Below are 13,788 nucleotides of genomic sequence, written 5' to 3'. Positions count from 1 at the left end.
CAGCACCCCTTCCTCTCCCCAGCAGCCCCAGACTGCCAACACACAGCTAGGTCAGCCGCCTCCAGCACTGCCATTGCTGACAATCCACGTCTCAGGGGCACAGGATTCATTAATTTGCATGGACAATGGCATTTTGGAGATGCTGCACTCTGCCTAATTGCTAGTGACCATAACAGGTCCCAAGTGCATCTTATTCTCTACAAAAGTGATGCTGCACAGACAAAACCATCTCTGGGCCCTCAGACTGCTGCATTATTACTGTGGCAAAAACTTGTCTGACGGTGAAAGCCCTTTGAAGGGGACAGCTGAATCAGCCTCCAGGTATCAAAGGTTTGCTCTGGTTGCAAAGTGCAAAATTTTCTGCTGCAGCATCTCTGGGTTAAGCTCTGCTTTACATTAAAGGTGGGAGCAGAAATGTCAGAGCCCTAAAAGTGACAGGGAATTTTTGAGAAACTCATCACCATGTGTCCAGAAATACTCCAGGCAGGATCCTGATCCTCGGGAAAATGTTGAGGACAGAGATGTGAGAGTGATTCTTTCTGTGGTTGTTCCTCTGGCTCAGCCTGCACTATGATTTAAGAAACTGTACGAAAGAGACTGAGAGAGGCTGGAGAGGAGACAGCTCAGAGCAAAACTGAAATTCAAATGTGAGGTCAGAAAGAGCCAAGGGGAGCGTTCAGTGTTTCTTTGGGGAGCAGACAGGAAGGTGTTTTGAGACATGGGGTTGTGCACCCACATCCCGCAGTGAGATTCAAACAGACGTGAAAAAATCCACCTGTCTTATTCAAATCTCTGTGAGTGTCACTGTCACATTTTCAGTGCTCCAGCCACCCAATCCACACCCTCTGTGCAGAAGTCCAAGAGTGGAAAACACGATAACCCCCCCACCCCCCACCCCAAAAACAGCATCATGATGGAAAGAGCAAGGGGTTTTTGAAATCAACAGGGAATACTCCTGTTGTAGGAAGGAAAAGATTAAAAGATGGGGGAAAAGGGAATTGCAGTAGCATATGGAGAGCTGTGACAGTGTGGGAAATGGGGCTTAGGAAATGCTGCTGAAGTAGCACTGTGGTGGAAGGATGTGCAGAGGGAGGTGTTTCGGGACAGGCTGTTGAGAAGCAGAGCCATGCTGGTCTGTAAGAGAAGGCAGCCACAGCAATGAAAAGTGTCACCTGAGTCCTTCTGCAGCACCCAAGGACCAGAGCAAAGCCCAGAGCAGCACATGAGCATGCCTGGAGATAGCAACACCCCCTCCACACAGTCAGGGTGGTTAGTCATGTGCAAGCAGATTTTCTGTGCACCCTGATGGGCTTTCAGTCACACTGGTGACATTTTTGCTGCCTGACAGTGCTGTGTAGGTGTTTGTTCAATCATTACCCAAAGATGCCCCACTTCTCTGGCAAGCACCTCATGACTTTCAGGCACCTCAGCTGGGGACCTACGCAAAGCTCCACATGTATGTCTGGCGTCCCTGGTCCCCACCCTACTGTCCCCATGCACCAGGCTCATCCTACCGCTCCTAAATTATGCATAAGCCATGGGCTTTTGCACAAAAGAAGTCCCTGGAGAAACACAGGTGTGGGACTGGAGTCTTAGATGCAAGGTAGAGATATGAAATAAAGAAATAAAGCAAAGTCTGCAGTGCTTTCTCCATTCTTTCTGCTGCTCTCATTTCCTGTTGCTATGCCATTCCCCAGGCAAGTACAAAAGAAACAGCTTCCTCAGCCGCAAAAATGAGATTATTCAAAGAGCCCCTCTGTCTTCTTATATTTATTGTGATAGGCAGTGTTAGAAGTGTTTGACAACAACTCAATTATTTGCAATGAATGGAAGCAGGATAGGCAGGCAATTATCCACTTTACCCGTGTGAGAGACACCCATATTCAAAATCCACATTCAGAGAGATCCACATTATTTCCAAGCCATTTTGCATATTTTTAATTACCAGCTTCCATTTAGCCGGATGGTTATGACTCCAATCAGTGTGCTTTGGAAGGGCTGAGCACTTGGGTTGAAGCCAGGCTTGCTTTGTCTCATTCACATCAGCACACTAATGTGAATATTTTGGACTGTTTGGGTTACATTTTGAGAAACAGCCTCCAGAATGATGCACATCGTTATAAAACCTGATTGAATTTTTTACTCAAAATGCAAGAAATGAGAAAATTTCCACAAATGCAGTTTTCGACAGGGTGGAAAGATTATATAAAAAATTAAATTAAATGGAAATTTTGTATCATATGGAGTCTCCTTGAATATTTAGATTTTTTTAGAACTTATTTTCAAAATAAAATAATTGCTTTTTAAGGCAAATGTTTTTACCTAGTATTTGAAATATTTCTACTTAATATTTTAACTATTTGGAGAAACCTAGACTTCTCTTTCTGAAGGAAATATTTCTATGGATTTGATTTTATTTAGTGGGTGGGAGCAATTCAAAACTGTATTGTGGGAAGCTGAAAATCTAGTATCTACCTCTTTGAAGTAAATATATGTCCTCCTGTATCATTTGCTCCCAAACATGATGGGAGTAAAAGATGGTAAAATGCAGCTTAGGTCATGTAACTGTTCATTTTTAAAATTTGAAATTGGACTTTTACATCCACTGTTGTGGGGATTGTCAGAGTACTCTGGCTACAGGAATCCATATTTCCTGGAGTGAAGGTTTCTAAGTTTCACAGTATCAGGATTATTCTTAACTCTTCAGCTGCTGGAAGCACAGGATTAGACAGGATTCACACCTTCTATTCTTTTGAAGAAAACCTTAAAACATTGACTTAAGCAAAAATTATTACCAAGCATAATTTAGACTATTATTTTAAGTGCTCTTGTAACTTCACTCATTATTTTTAATGTACAACTTTGCAATGCCAGTGCCATAATTTTAACAGCTATTCCTAATTTGCTGAGAAATAACAGGGATCAGAAGTTGGCCCAGGGTATTTTTACAGCTTCTTTAGGTTTCTATTGTATCCAGTTCAAACTCAAAGCACTTCCAAGTGCTCACACCTCACAGAGCAGCCAGGCCTCAAGCACACAGCACACACAAACCCAACTGCAGCTTCTGCCAGCTGTGAAGATCGGGACAAACGGAGATCAAAGGATCAAGGGCAAAGGCTTCCCATGGCTGCCCTCCACAATAGCATTTGAGGCTGTATACAAACTGATCAATTCAATGAACTCTCAGTTTCCATCCTTGCTATGTAGTTCTCCTCCTTTTCAATTTTAGTGCATGCTTTTCATCAATACTCCTTAAAACGTTGACAGTGAGCTGGACAAAGAGTACATCTTGCCTGGACCTCACCAAGGTCCCTGACCTAAGACATCTCACACATTCTTGTAGGATCTCCCACACTTCCCATCATCACCAGCAAAAACTGGGAGCCTGTAGTGAAATTATGCAGGAGATGCCAGTAAAAAACAAACAGATCCACTCCACGTTTTTCTTTTTAATTCCTACTGCAGTGTGTCCCTACAGACACATCTACTGTCAAATGTGACATTGCCTTGTCTGTGTGGCACCACGTTGTGATTTCCCTGAGTGTGTTTCAGGTTCTGCAGCACTGCAGCTCTTAAAGGTACTAGAGGCAAAGCTCCCTTGAGTCAATGAGCCTTGGATCAGCTCTTAAAAGTTTCAGTGCTGTGACTATTATTTAATTTTTATGTTTTCCTTCTCATTCTCCCATAACGTCAATAAGAAAACTTGTTCAGGGAAATCGGGGTCTGTATTTGCATATTTATGCAGCAACATTGTGGGTAACATTGGCTCATGTTTTACAGTGTGTTTGTTTTCATTGTGCAGATTTCATCTGCTCAGGGGGATCAGTTATTTGACCTATATTAATATTTAATGGTACAAATACTTAAAATAAAAGTCCAGGCACAGCCAAGGCTTTTGGCAACTCTGCTTTAAACAGCCACCATTCGTTAAAATCTGGCTCTGCTTGAAAGGTTTTGATTTCTTGCAGGGATTGAAACAAGGAGCAGCACTTTTGATGACTGTTTCATGGCTGTTTGAATATTTTCTTGCTTAATATTATTGTACATCAAGTCTGCATTGTAAAGGACTTTTGTACAGTTCCTGATTCACTGAGCAGAGGAGATCTGCAGAAAAATGAAAGAGAAAAATCTCAGCTGGAATAATAAAATCGATCATCATATCAAAGCAATGTCTGTTTTTGCTTTGCAGTCAGGCTAGACCAGTATTTCAGCATGGGCAGTTACTGACAATGTAATAAAATGTCTTTCTCTTCCTTGTTTCCCCACACTAGTAACTTCTTAAGTTTTTCACTAAAGACTGCAAAAAAATATATTATTCCACCAACTCTGTTCTCTTCCAACACAAGGTTCACCTGGGTTACCATAATCTCCTCAATTTCAACCAAAAAGCAATCTTTCCTGGCACTCCTGTAAAAGAAAACTTTGCCTGTGAAAAGGGTGGTAGGCTTCTTGGCATTAGGATAAATTATCTGTACAGTACAATTCAGTCTATAGATTATTTTTTTCTTGCTATTAACCAGCATGAAAGCAAGTGAATGGCTCACTCTGAATCAACCAGCTGCTTTTCAGTACCTTCTCCATTAATCCAGCATATCTCAGCTTGCCTTTCACTCCATGTACAGGGAAGAATATCCCTGTGCCTACCTTTCTTGAACTAAATGTACACTTTTGCCTCAGGCTAGGGATGTGTCAAGAAGGGGAGGAAAAAACATAAACTAAGCCTCTAAAGAAAGAAAATCAATCTCTAGAAACACACACAGCATAACTATATAAGAATCCTGAAAGCTGACGACACAAAGAAAGAAAACAAAACAACCAACTTAGAGCAAATGTGCAATCAACTTGGATAGGATGCAGTTAAAAAGCAGACAAAAGCTTTATACAAACTAATTAATTGGTTTAAGGCTCCACTGGGTGATATACAATGACATATTATTTATGTAACCTGTAGTTTACTGCTCACACAGTAATTTCCACCTCCCACCCTGTCAAATAGAAGAAACTTTTTCACCTTAAATCTTAGATGATGATGAGACCAAATAGCAGGAGAGGATGTAGAAATGAAAGTAATTTAGTGAAGAAGGCTTAACTGACATGAAAACACAATAAAAGTTATGATAATGTTAGGGATATCAAAGTGAAAGCCAGGTGGGCAGACGAGAATAGGCAAGTTCCCAAGTCAATTTGAAAGGCGTTCTTCAACACTGGGGAAAATCCAGCCAATTATTTTCCAGCTTATCACTCTATGGGTCAAAAACTAGGTATTAAATTTGGAGCACAAAGACCTGCCTTGTCTAAAAATTGTACTTATTGTAGAGATGGGAAAGGAGGAGGGGGAAGTGGAAGACTTTCAAAAGTTCAGCACATACTTTAGAGAAGATTTTGGATTTTTCTCTCTAAAAAGCAGCCAGTTCAATCTCACCTCTCCTACTTTTCAGGGAGTGATATATTAATATGTTTTTCTCCAATGTCTGTGACTACTTTTTATTGGGGCATGGTTTACTCTGTTTCTCAGTTCTCTGTGTGACAGACACCATTTCCCTTGAGGAAACAACCTGGCTCCCTGAAAGCATTCTCACATGGGATTACAAAACCAGTATTTTCAGAATAGCTGAAAAAATGAAGCTCTGAAAATTATCTGAAGCTGTGAAAATCATCTCTGATATTGTTAGACTGCCCACCCAACGCTGAGAGAGTGCATGGCTTAGCCCAGCAACCCAGCCTTGTCTTCAGCTGAAGAGATGCAGTTTGGATAAGGCCCTTACAGACAGCAAGTGGCTAAAATCCAGCAGATCAGTTCCCAAAATCAGAATGCTGCCAGCTTGTAGAGGAGCCAGGCTGCACGAGTGATGGTGCCAGGAACAGAAGGGCTGACAGGTTGGGGTCCCACTGCCGATGTTGTTCCCTGAGGACTCCCTTGCAGCCCAACAGGAATTGGGTTGGTACAGGGAACACCAGCAGCTGCCAACCCACAGAGATTTGGCTACTGGATTTGTAAAGCACTGACAACACAGTTATACATAGAAGGGTCTTGCTCTTTCTCAGATGGGCTTGACAGATGTTTAGGCATTTTATAAATAACAACAGAAAGTAATCAAACACTCCAAAAACCCATGGGCACTTCAGTTGTGTGAGGGATCTTACGCTTCATGAATATTCTTTTTCCTTCTTGTATTCATTGTTGGTCCTGTCTGGGTCCTTAAAACTGCCCTGCAAAAAGATAAAAAAACAGGCTGTGAAGAGAAGTCTTTGCTTGAATCTCTTTCTGTTTTAAGTTCCCATGTCCTCCCAGAAAAATCAGAAAGCCCTGATCAGAATGAACTAAATAACATCCCTGCTGAGAATGAGAGAACACGAGTCCCGCTGACTGACTCCTCTCCTCAAGAGCACAGTCAGGTGCTCTGAGCACTGGACCAAGCCCCTCCAGCTTAACACTGCCAAGTTGGAAGCAAAAAGGGGATTTATTTCATACTCAGAGAGAAAAAAAGTGTGAGGCATTGTTCTCCAGGACAGAAAGGGCTCGAAGGTTTCTATTCTGAACCTGCTATTTTTGGGACCAGTCCATGAGTCAGCGGAGAGCCCCTCTGTGTGCTGACACGGAGGAAATCCCAGCTCTGGGTGTTGCTTCCGAACGTGCTCTGAGCTCAGCTGAGAACAATACAACACACAGGGCTGGCTCAGCTCACACTGCTGCAGTGGGTGGGTGGATGGATGGATGGACAGGCAGCAAGGCAATGCAGCTGATGGAGCAGCAAGGCACATGGCAGGGCCAGGGGGACATCATCCTGTGAATCATCCTGACAGTACAACCAGTGTGTTAATCCATCAGGTTTCCTTCCGGGTATTAGTAAGAAGGGGAAATATCATCGTGACAGGGAAAGTGGTTTCATTTTCCAGCATCTGCATCTTCAAGAGGGTTCTGGGTAACTAAAGATAAGGTCAAGTTTGCCAAGAGGTTGGCAGCATTCAAAGTCTCCAGCTTTGGACATTTAATTTTGTTGCTGGGGTTTTGCTCCTTAAGCAACCACCTTTGAGAATGTTCATTTAGTTATTCTAAATCACCCCCACAACGACACAGAAAAGCACCCCAAAAATACTCTAACATACACTAACATACCTGTGCCTCTTTTCACATTTATTTATGTTAGTGTCTTCAGTTCTATTTTGAATATTTTTAATGCCTTCTGGTTGTTGGGTAATATTCTACACCGTGCTGATGAATGGGTCAATTTTGTCATGTGGTTTATTTTCAGCACCTTGATCAGCTGATCTTCATCTTAAAGAAAGAAAGACAAGATCTGGGGACCAGACTGGTCTGTGGAACCAATTCACAAATCTCTTTATGGGCGAGCGCTTATACTGAGAAAAAGAGCCTTGACATGTAAACACAAGTGATTCCTCTGTCCCATGAAAGGAGGCACAGACCCAACTCCTTCTGATGTTTGCATTCTGCAAACCCTTGTGTCAATACAAAAATATTGGCCCAATGTCCATGGAAAGCAAAGGCACAGGAAGTGCAAAATTGGAAGTGTGCAAATAAATACTTCCAGGGGGAAAAAACCCCAACATTAGTCATCCACCTAGCTCAGCTTGAATCCCTAAAATCAAAGTAGGGTTACTGGGAGCATTGAGGGCAAATAGGAAGAAGTAAAATGGACATAAGTTGTTGAGGCTATTTCACTGATAAGTAGATTCCACCTGCATCTTTATAGCTAAAATGAGTTTATTCCTGCTTCCTCACCAACTGATGGAGCTCTTTACTGAGTGGTGTCTAGCAGTGATCAAGGTGATACTATATCTCTTTAGAGAGGCAGCACTCTCCAAGGATCTGTTAGTGTCATGACTTGCCAATGATGTATTGCTCTAAAAATGGTGCTTCTACAAAGGAACAGGTCCTGGAGCAGATTTACCCCTAATTACAGGAAGGAAGGAACAGGAGAGGTATGCAGATACCAGAAGATTCATCTTGCCAAAATAGAAAGTGCGTTGCTGCAAGCTGGAGAATTTAAGTGGTGGTGCTTTGGGAAGAGTCCCATGCTAAACAAATACCTCCTCTGCAATAATCAAGAATTAGGCTAGAAAAATGCAGATATCTGAAACCATAATGTATGTGGGGTTTTTAGATAAGAGTTTTACTTCTGGCCAGAGAGACTCAAAATACCTTTTTACTTCATCTTCTAATATAGCACAGCGTCTCACGTTGAATCTATGACTCAGTATCACACAATCACATCCTGGGTTTATTAGGTAATTAGTTCAAAGAAGCAACTGAAGAAGTCCCAGTCTGCTCTCGGTACTTCTTAGGTTTCCTGCATTTGTCACCTGAAGATGATTATTTGCCATCCTGTGTTACTGCTAATTATCATTACTTTTTATACTAGACATTGGCATTAGATTATTATGTTAGTCTAATAATGATGACGCCCCCATGCAGCGATACACAAGGGTGCACATCTGAGAGGGGTTTATGAATTTTCTCCATTTTATAGCACAATACTTATAAAATGGTTGAAATTATCCTACAGCCTTAGACAAGTCATTTAAACTAGTTCCAAGCCCAGGAAAAAAAAAAAAAAAACAACAATCCAAGTCTCAGCTCCCACTCTAACCAGAGAACAACACAAATGTACCTCTGTATCAGTTCATTATTCTGTATCACATAACCACTAGTACATTGTCTTTGAGAGCTGAGCGTAGTAGGGATTAAGTTACTAAATGCTCTTATCATAAAACAGATATTGCAGTCCTCAGGTTTCCTCTGTTAATCTGTTTGCTTTGCTGTATCTGGAGGATAAAAAATGTGGGAGTACGAAACATTTATCTGTTAATTAGCAATTATAAAACAGTAATGGAGCTTGTGTGTTTTAAAATATGTGAGACAATGCTCGATTTTATACTTCACTTAGAAATATTATAAGGATCGAGGCATCCTATATAAATAATTTAAAACTCTCTATATGAGGAGATAGGTGTAATCAAGTGAAAGAGAGACAAAGTCCATGCTGAAAGTTATGACCTTTTTAGCAAAGGTGGTTGTATTTGTATAAATACAAATGTTTGGGTGACAGCTTTGGCATTAGGACTTGTCTAATTCATTTAAACGTATGCAAATGAATACAAGGTGTCAGGCTATGCCAGTTAATTGCACAATGAGTTGAGTTTGTCAGCAAGATATCCTTGCACTACCCTTCCCCTGCTCCACTGATAACAGAAATATTTGTTCTTTCTGTACCCACAGGGCTGGAGCATTTGGGGTTTCTCTGTGCTTATTTGACAGGGCCCAACTATCATCATCACTGGGGAAGAGGAGAAGAAATCAGCAGAACTATTTTCACTGGTACATGGTGGGATCACGCATCAAAAGTTTAACCTGGCAGAGTTTCTGTCCCTCCTGAGCCATTAACCCCTGCTAGCTTCGTGCTGCAAAGCAACACCAGACAGAAGTCCCCACACTGAAAAATTTGCACCGAGCCAGCAGGAAACTGAGCCATCTGCAAGTTGTGTTCGCCAGGGAGAAGCTGAAAGGAAAGGTCTGCTGTGAGGTTCCTGTTATCTCCATGCTTGTAATCTCATTTATTGTGAGATAGGACTGCTGCAATGCTTTCTTTGTCACTACTCTGCATTTGGAGGCTTTGGGTCTCAGAAGGGCTCCCTGGCAGTCCAGTGAATTGTGTCATATCACAATAAAACTGCCTCATGGAAGGGTAGGAAAGATGTGAGTGATCTCTGACATGATGAGCTTTCTCTGGAGCTTAAAGAGTACGGTCAAGGTGCTGAGCTGGCACTAGCACTGACCTTGGGAGGGAGCAGAAAGACACTGAGGAAGTGAGGTGTCAACCTCCATTATTTCTGAAACTTCCCTCTTAGACACTGTCTTCATTCCCATATCCAGGTAGTTATCAGGGTACAGGGTAGCTTTGATGAGTTTTCCAAGCTTGTTTTCAGATACTCACCTGAAGAGAAATGGCACATTTTAAGGGTAAGCCAGAAGGAGCTGCCTTCCTTGCCATTAATGCCACCTGAGGACTGAAAACCATAGGAATGAGTCTAGTAGGATGCCAGCCAAAGCATCCTGTTGTTTCAGAAACAACGTGTCTGTCATTAAAGTATGACAGGGCAATGCTTGGTGCTACTTGTATTCATCACAATATTAATTATCACTATTGGTCCCAGGGGAGCTGGAAGGGCGGTTATCGAGCTGAGTGCCAAAACAATTGCCAATGACATCTCATTTCCACAGGGAGTTTCAATTCCATCCTTCAAAAACAATGCAAAGAGAAAGATTTTTAGGAGGTCAGATGTTGAAAAACCATAAAAATCTTATGGATTGCTTATGGAGTGCTTCCCTGGAGCACTCTGAATCCTATTCACCTCCTTACTCTGCACCTTCTCTGGCAACCACCCTGTATCGTGGCAACCAGCTATTGTTGGGACTGCACATTAATAGAAATAAGCTCTACAAACAGAAATAAGTGAATATTACATATTTTCCCTCATTTGTGACTTTCACAAGGCCTTGTGGTTTTTTTGTTGTTTTTTTCCTTTTTCTACTGCCTTTCTCCTGGGGCTCTCCCAGGGCTTCAGACCCAGCAAGGTGGACACAATTTTCAAATAAAAATAGCCAGCTTATTCATCAAACACATTCAAAGGTATTTTTTTGTCCTAAATTGGAGGCTTGGGGAAGTTCTGTGCATGTTGGACCTGAAGTTCAGATTTCCAGTCTCACAAACCACGTCTCATGATGACATCCCAAGTGTCCTAGGTCTTTCACCTTGGAAGAGTTTCCAAAGGTAAGTATGTCTGCTTGCTCATTTGAGAGACTTAGCAGGGCACATGGGGCACCACAATTCTCTGCTGTCAACAAAACTGTGTGCTGCTAGAAACAAAACAAAAAGAGAGAGGAAAAAAATTAAAGTTAGTTTTGTGGAAGGATAAGCATGTGGTTGCTGGAAACAGGTGTTAATCTTTACTGACTTGGTCCCTGCAAGAGTCACACAGGGTGCCAAGATGTCCCTCTGCTTCTTGTAACATCACTGCCAGCTGCACCAAGAGTGAGGTGATTCCTCCCCCCTTCCCTGCCCTGAGAAGAAATAAAGGTGGAATATATTCATCCTGGAAGTCCTGACTTGGTAAGTGCCATGCTGGCTCTATTTCTCATTGCCCATTGAAACACTAACAGGAGGGGTTGCAGCTCAGCTCTCAGACTAACCAAACAACAGACCACTCGTACAAATTTTAACCAATGCATGATTTTCTAAGTTCTGACCATGCTGCTTGTCTTAAAGAAGTGCCTTCTCCTTCCACTGCTCCAACACACCTTGTGATTTTGTCAGCGCTGCTGCAGAGTCCTACAATCCCGTGGGAGGTTGTACTGGGCTTACTCCCACTCTTTCTATGCAGGTATTCATAATAATGGCAAGGATCACATTTGCTTCCCTGTTCCCCCACTGTACCATGCAGGTCTGATTTTTTAGGCAATATGACACCGTTCCTGTTACCTTGTGAACAGACGCCGTTTGCAGCTGTAACACAGCAGGTTTAGCATGCAGCACACGCAGCTGTAACATAACAGGTAGACCAGCCATGTGTTATTGTGCTTCTGGTCTTGGGTAATTAAACATCTGCTTTCACCAGGGAAATAATCCTTTCTTTATAAGCCTAAGGGGAAAAAAAGCTGGTTTATTTCATTTTTCACACTACGTGTTTACTCTTCATTGAGATAATCTACAATTCAGGCAGCCCAGTGTCACTCAACCCATTCCTTTCCACCAACAAGGGGGCAACTTCTGATCACTGGCCACTTCGATTGCTAAACCATCAATCTTTTTGCAGTTACTGTCTGTTTATTCAAAGGGCCTTTTGGGAGCTACCAGCTAATGTGCAAGCTCCAAACACTCCCATGGTACAATTCACATCCCTGCCTCTTCGACCCACTTCTAATCACTACATTCAAATCAGGTTTTTTAGATTATGCACCTATCAAAAATAACCTTTGTGTAAGGCAGAAAAGCCAACCTGAAGACAGCTTGGAAATTCAAACCACTCACAATACTGCAATGTCCAAATCTCAGAATTTGCAATGGAATTTCAAAACTGAAATGTTTCCTGACATGTGCACTTAGCTACAGACTTTCAGAAAATCAGGGGTATTTACTCCTTGTAATAATTTGTCCATACAATTTATTTTGTTGGGTATCCACACATGAGCCTCCAGGCAGGCAGTCAGGACGTAGGAGCCAAGTGCACACAGCTCCTAATGTCCAATCCTTATTCTCTGTTTAGTGCTGCAACAAACTGCATGTAATTGCTCCTGTGTTTACCCCCACATGAACACAAATATGGCCCCTAAATTTACCTGGTCCATTTTGACACTTGTCTAAACTGCAGCCCTCAGAGAGGCTCCCCCCCTTTTCCCCACGTTTTCCACTTTTTGCACATTTAGCACATTTTCCATTTGCAATTTTGCACATTTTCCAGTGCAATCGGGTGTGCTCTCAGGCAGCTGGGGGCTCACTGATACACACGTGCATTTTACACACTGTGAGACTTCTAAGCCAAGTGAAGAGAAGCAGCAGTTTGGCTCCCCCTAAGCCATCACGCGGGTCTGGAGCTGACCCAAGAGGGTGTGTGTGAATGTGTGAAGGGAAGAGAGAGCACTAATGAGCTCAGGTTGCATCCAAGACAAAACAGTTACTCATTGCCAGAAGCCAGTGGCTTTGCCTACTTGAGGAATTCCCGTCTCTAACCTTTTCAGATTAAAAAAAAAAAACACCCTCGCATTTAGCCAGTGCCTCATCATCCTCTCGTTTATCAAACACAAACAACAATCTCTAACAAGTCAACTAAAGCATAGAGGGAAATGCAGCGTTCCCAGCTCTTAAACCTATCGGTTACAACCAAAGAGCCAGTGGCTAAACAAATAGAGGAGTAATCTTTCAGAGCCCAATTGGCTTCCTATCTATTCTGAGAGTGCCTGCAAATTCAACGGTGATTTATTAACCTCTACTGAAGGACAGAGCTGTTAATAAAAGCTCACCTACAAATACCTCAGAAAATGTCAATATCCACAACTGACAAGTTTCTGAGATTCCCATTTAGCCCAAATCAGCACAGCACAGTTACAAGGAATTGCTTCCATTTAAATAATGTGCTTAAGTCCAATTGGTTTATTTGGAATAAATACATAGACCCGGGAAAACAAACAAACAACAACAAAAAAACCCAACACCACAAACCAAAACATAGCACTTTTTCTGACCTAAGTTCTTAGAGCTGGCAGCTCCATACAGTTAAAGTCATGTTCAACTTTACTGAATTAGGAACAAAACCAAAAAGAAGAGGTCAAGAAGTAGTGCCCACACTTGCAAAGATCTCTCACATATTATGACTTATTTTCATTAGCATGAAAACTGCAGGTTTGGGGTATTTCTCATGTCCACTGGCCTAAATATTGGGTAGTTCAAATGAGAGCAAAATTTGGCTTTGTATCAGTGAGAGTGTTAAGTGTATGATCTCTTAGGGCTTAATATTCTGTGTGACTTTGCTTTTGTAGAGAGCAGGATGTTGCACTAAGGGCCCTCTTCATTAGTTTATAGGCTTCTTTTTTAATGCTTGAAACATTTTAGAAGTGTTGAGGACCATAAAACTGTTGTGGTAATTTAAAAAAGAAATTATTACATTTTTAAGTAAGGTACCAAAAATCATACTGTTCCTGCCTGCCAAAAATAGCAGCTTTGGATTTCTCATAAGAATTTCAGTACTGAAAGGAGGGAAAAAATGTCAGAGCAA

The 13,788-nt window shown here is 41.9% G+C and overlaps 1 long non-coding RNA gene across 1 annotated transcript; it reads right to left on the bottom strand.

The window, feature by feature from the left end:
* Window positions 1-2,834: 2,834 nt before the first annotated feature.
* Window positions 2,835-10,098, bottom strand: LOC126641107 (uncharacterized). Its single transcript, XR_007629199.1, has 3 exons — window positions 9,796-10,098; window positions 6,145-6,210; window positions 2,835-4,104 (listed from the first exon to the last, which is right to left on the bottom strand). It is a non-coding gene; the product is annotated as an uncharacterized LOC126641107 (long non-coding RNA).
* Window positions 10,099-13,788: the final 3,690 nt, after the last annotated feature.

This window comes from Myiozetetes cayanensis, unplaced genomic scaffold (genome assembly GCF_022539395.1).
Source record: "Myiozetetes cayanensis isolate MyiCay16 unplaced genomic scaffold, myiCay2020 scf20-37, whole genome shotgun sequence".
Taxonomy (NCBI): domain Eukaryota; kingdom Metazoa; phylum Chordata; class Aves; order Passeriformes; family Tyrannidae; genus Myiozetetes; species Myiozetetes cayanensis.
The sequence above is the reverse complement of the archived record's forward strand: the minus strand, read 5'-3'. Positions and strand labels throughout refer to the sequence as shown.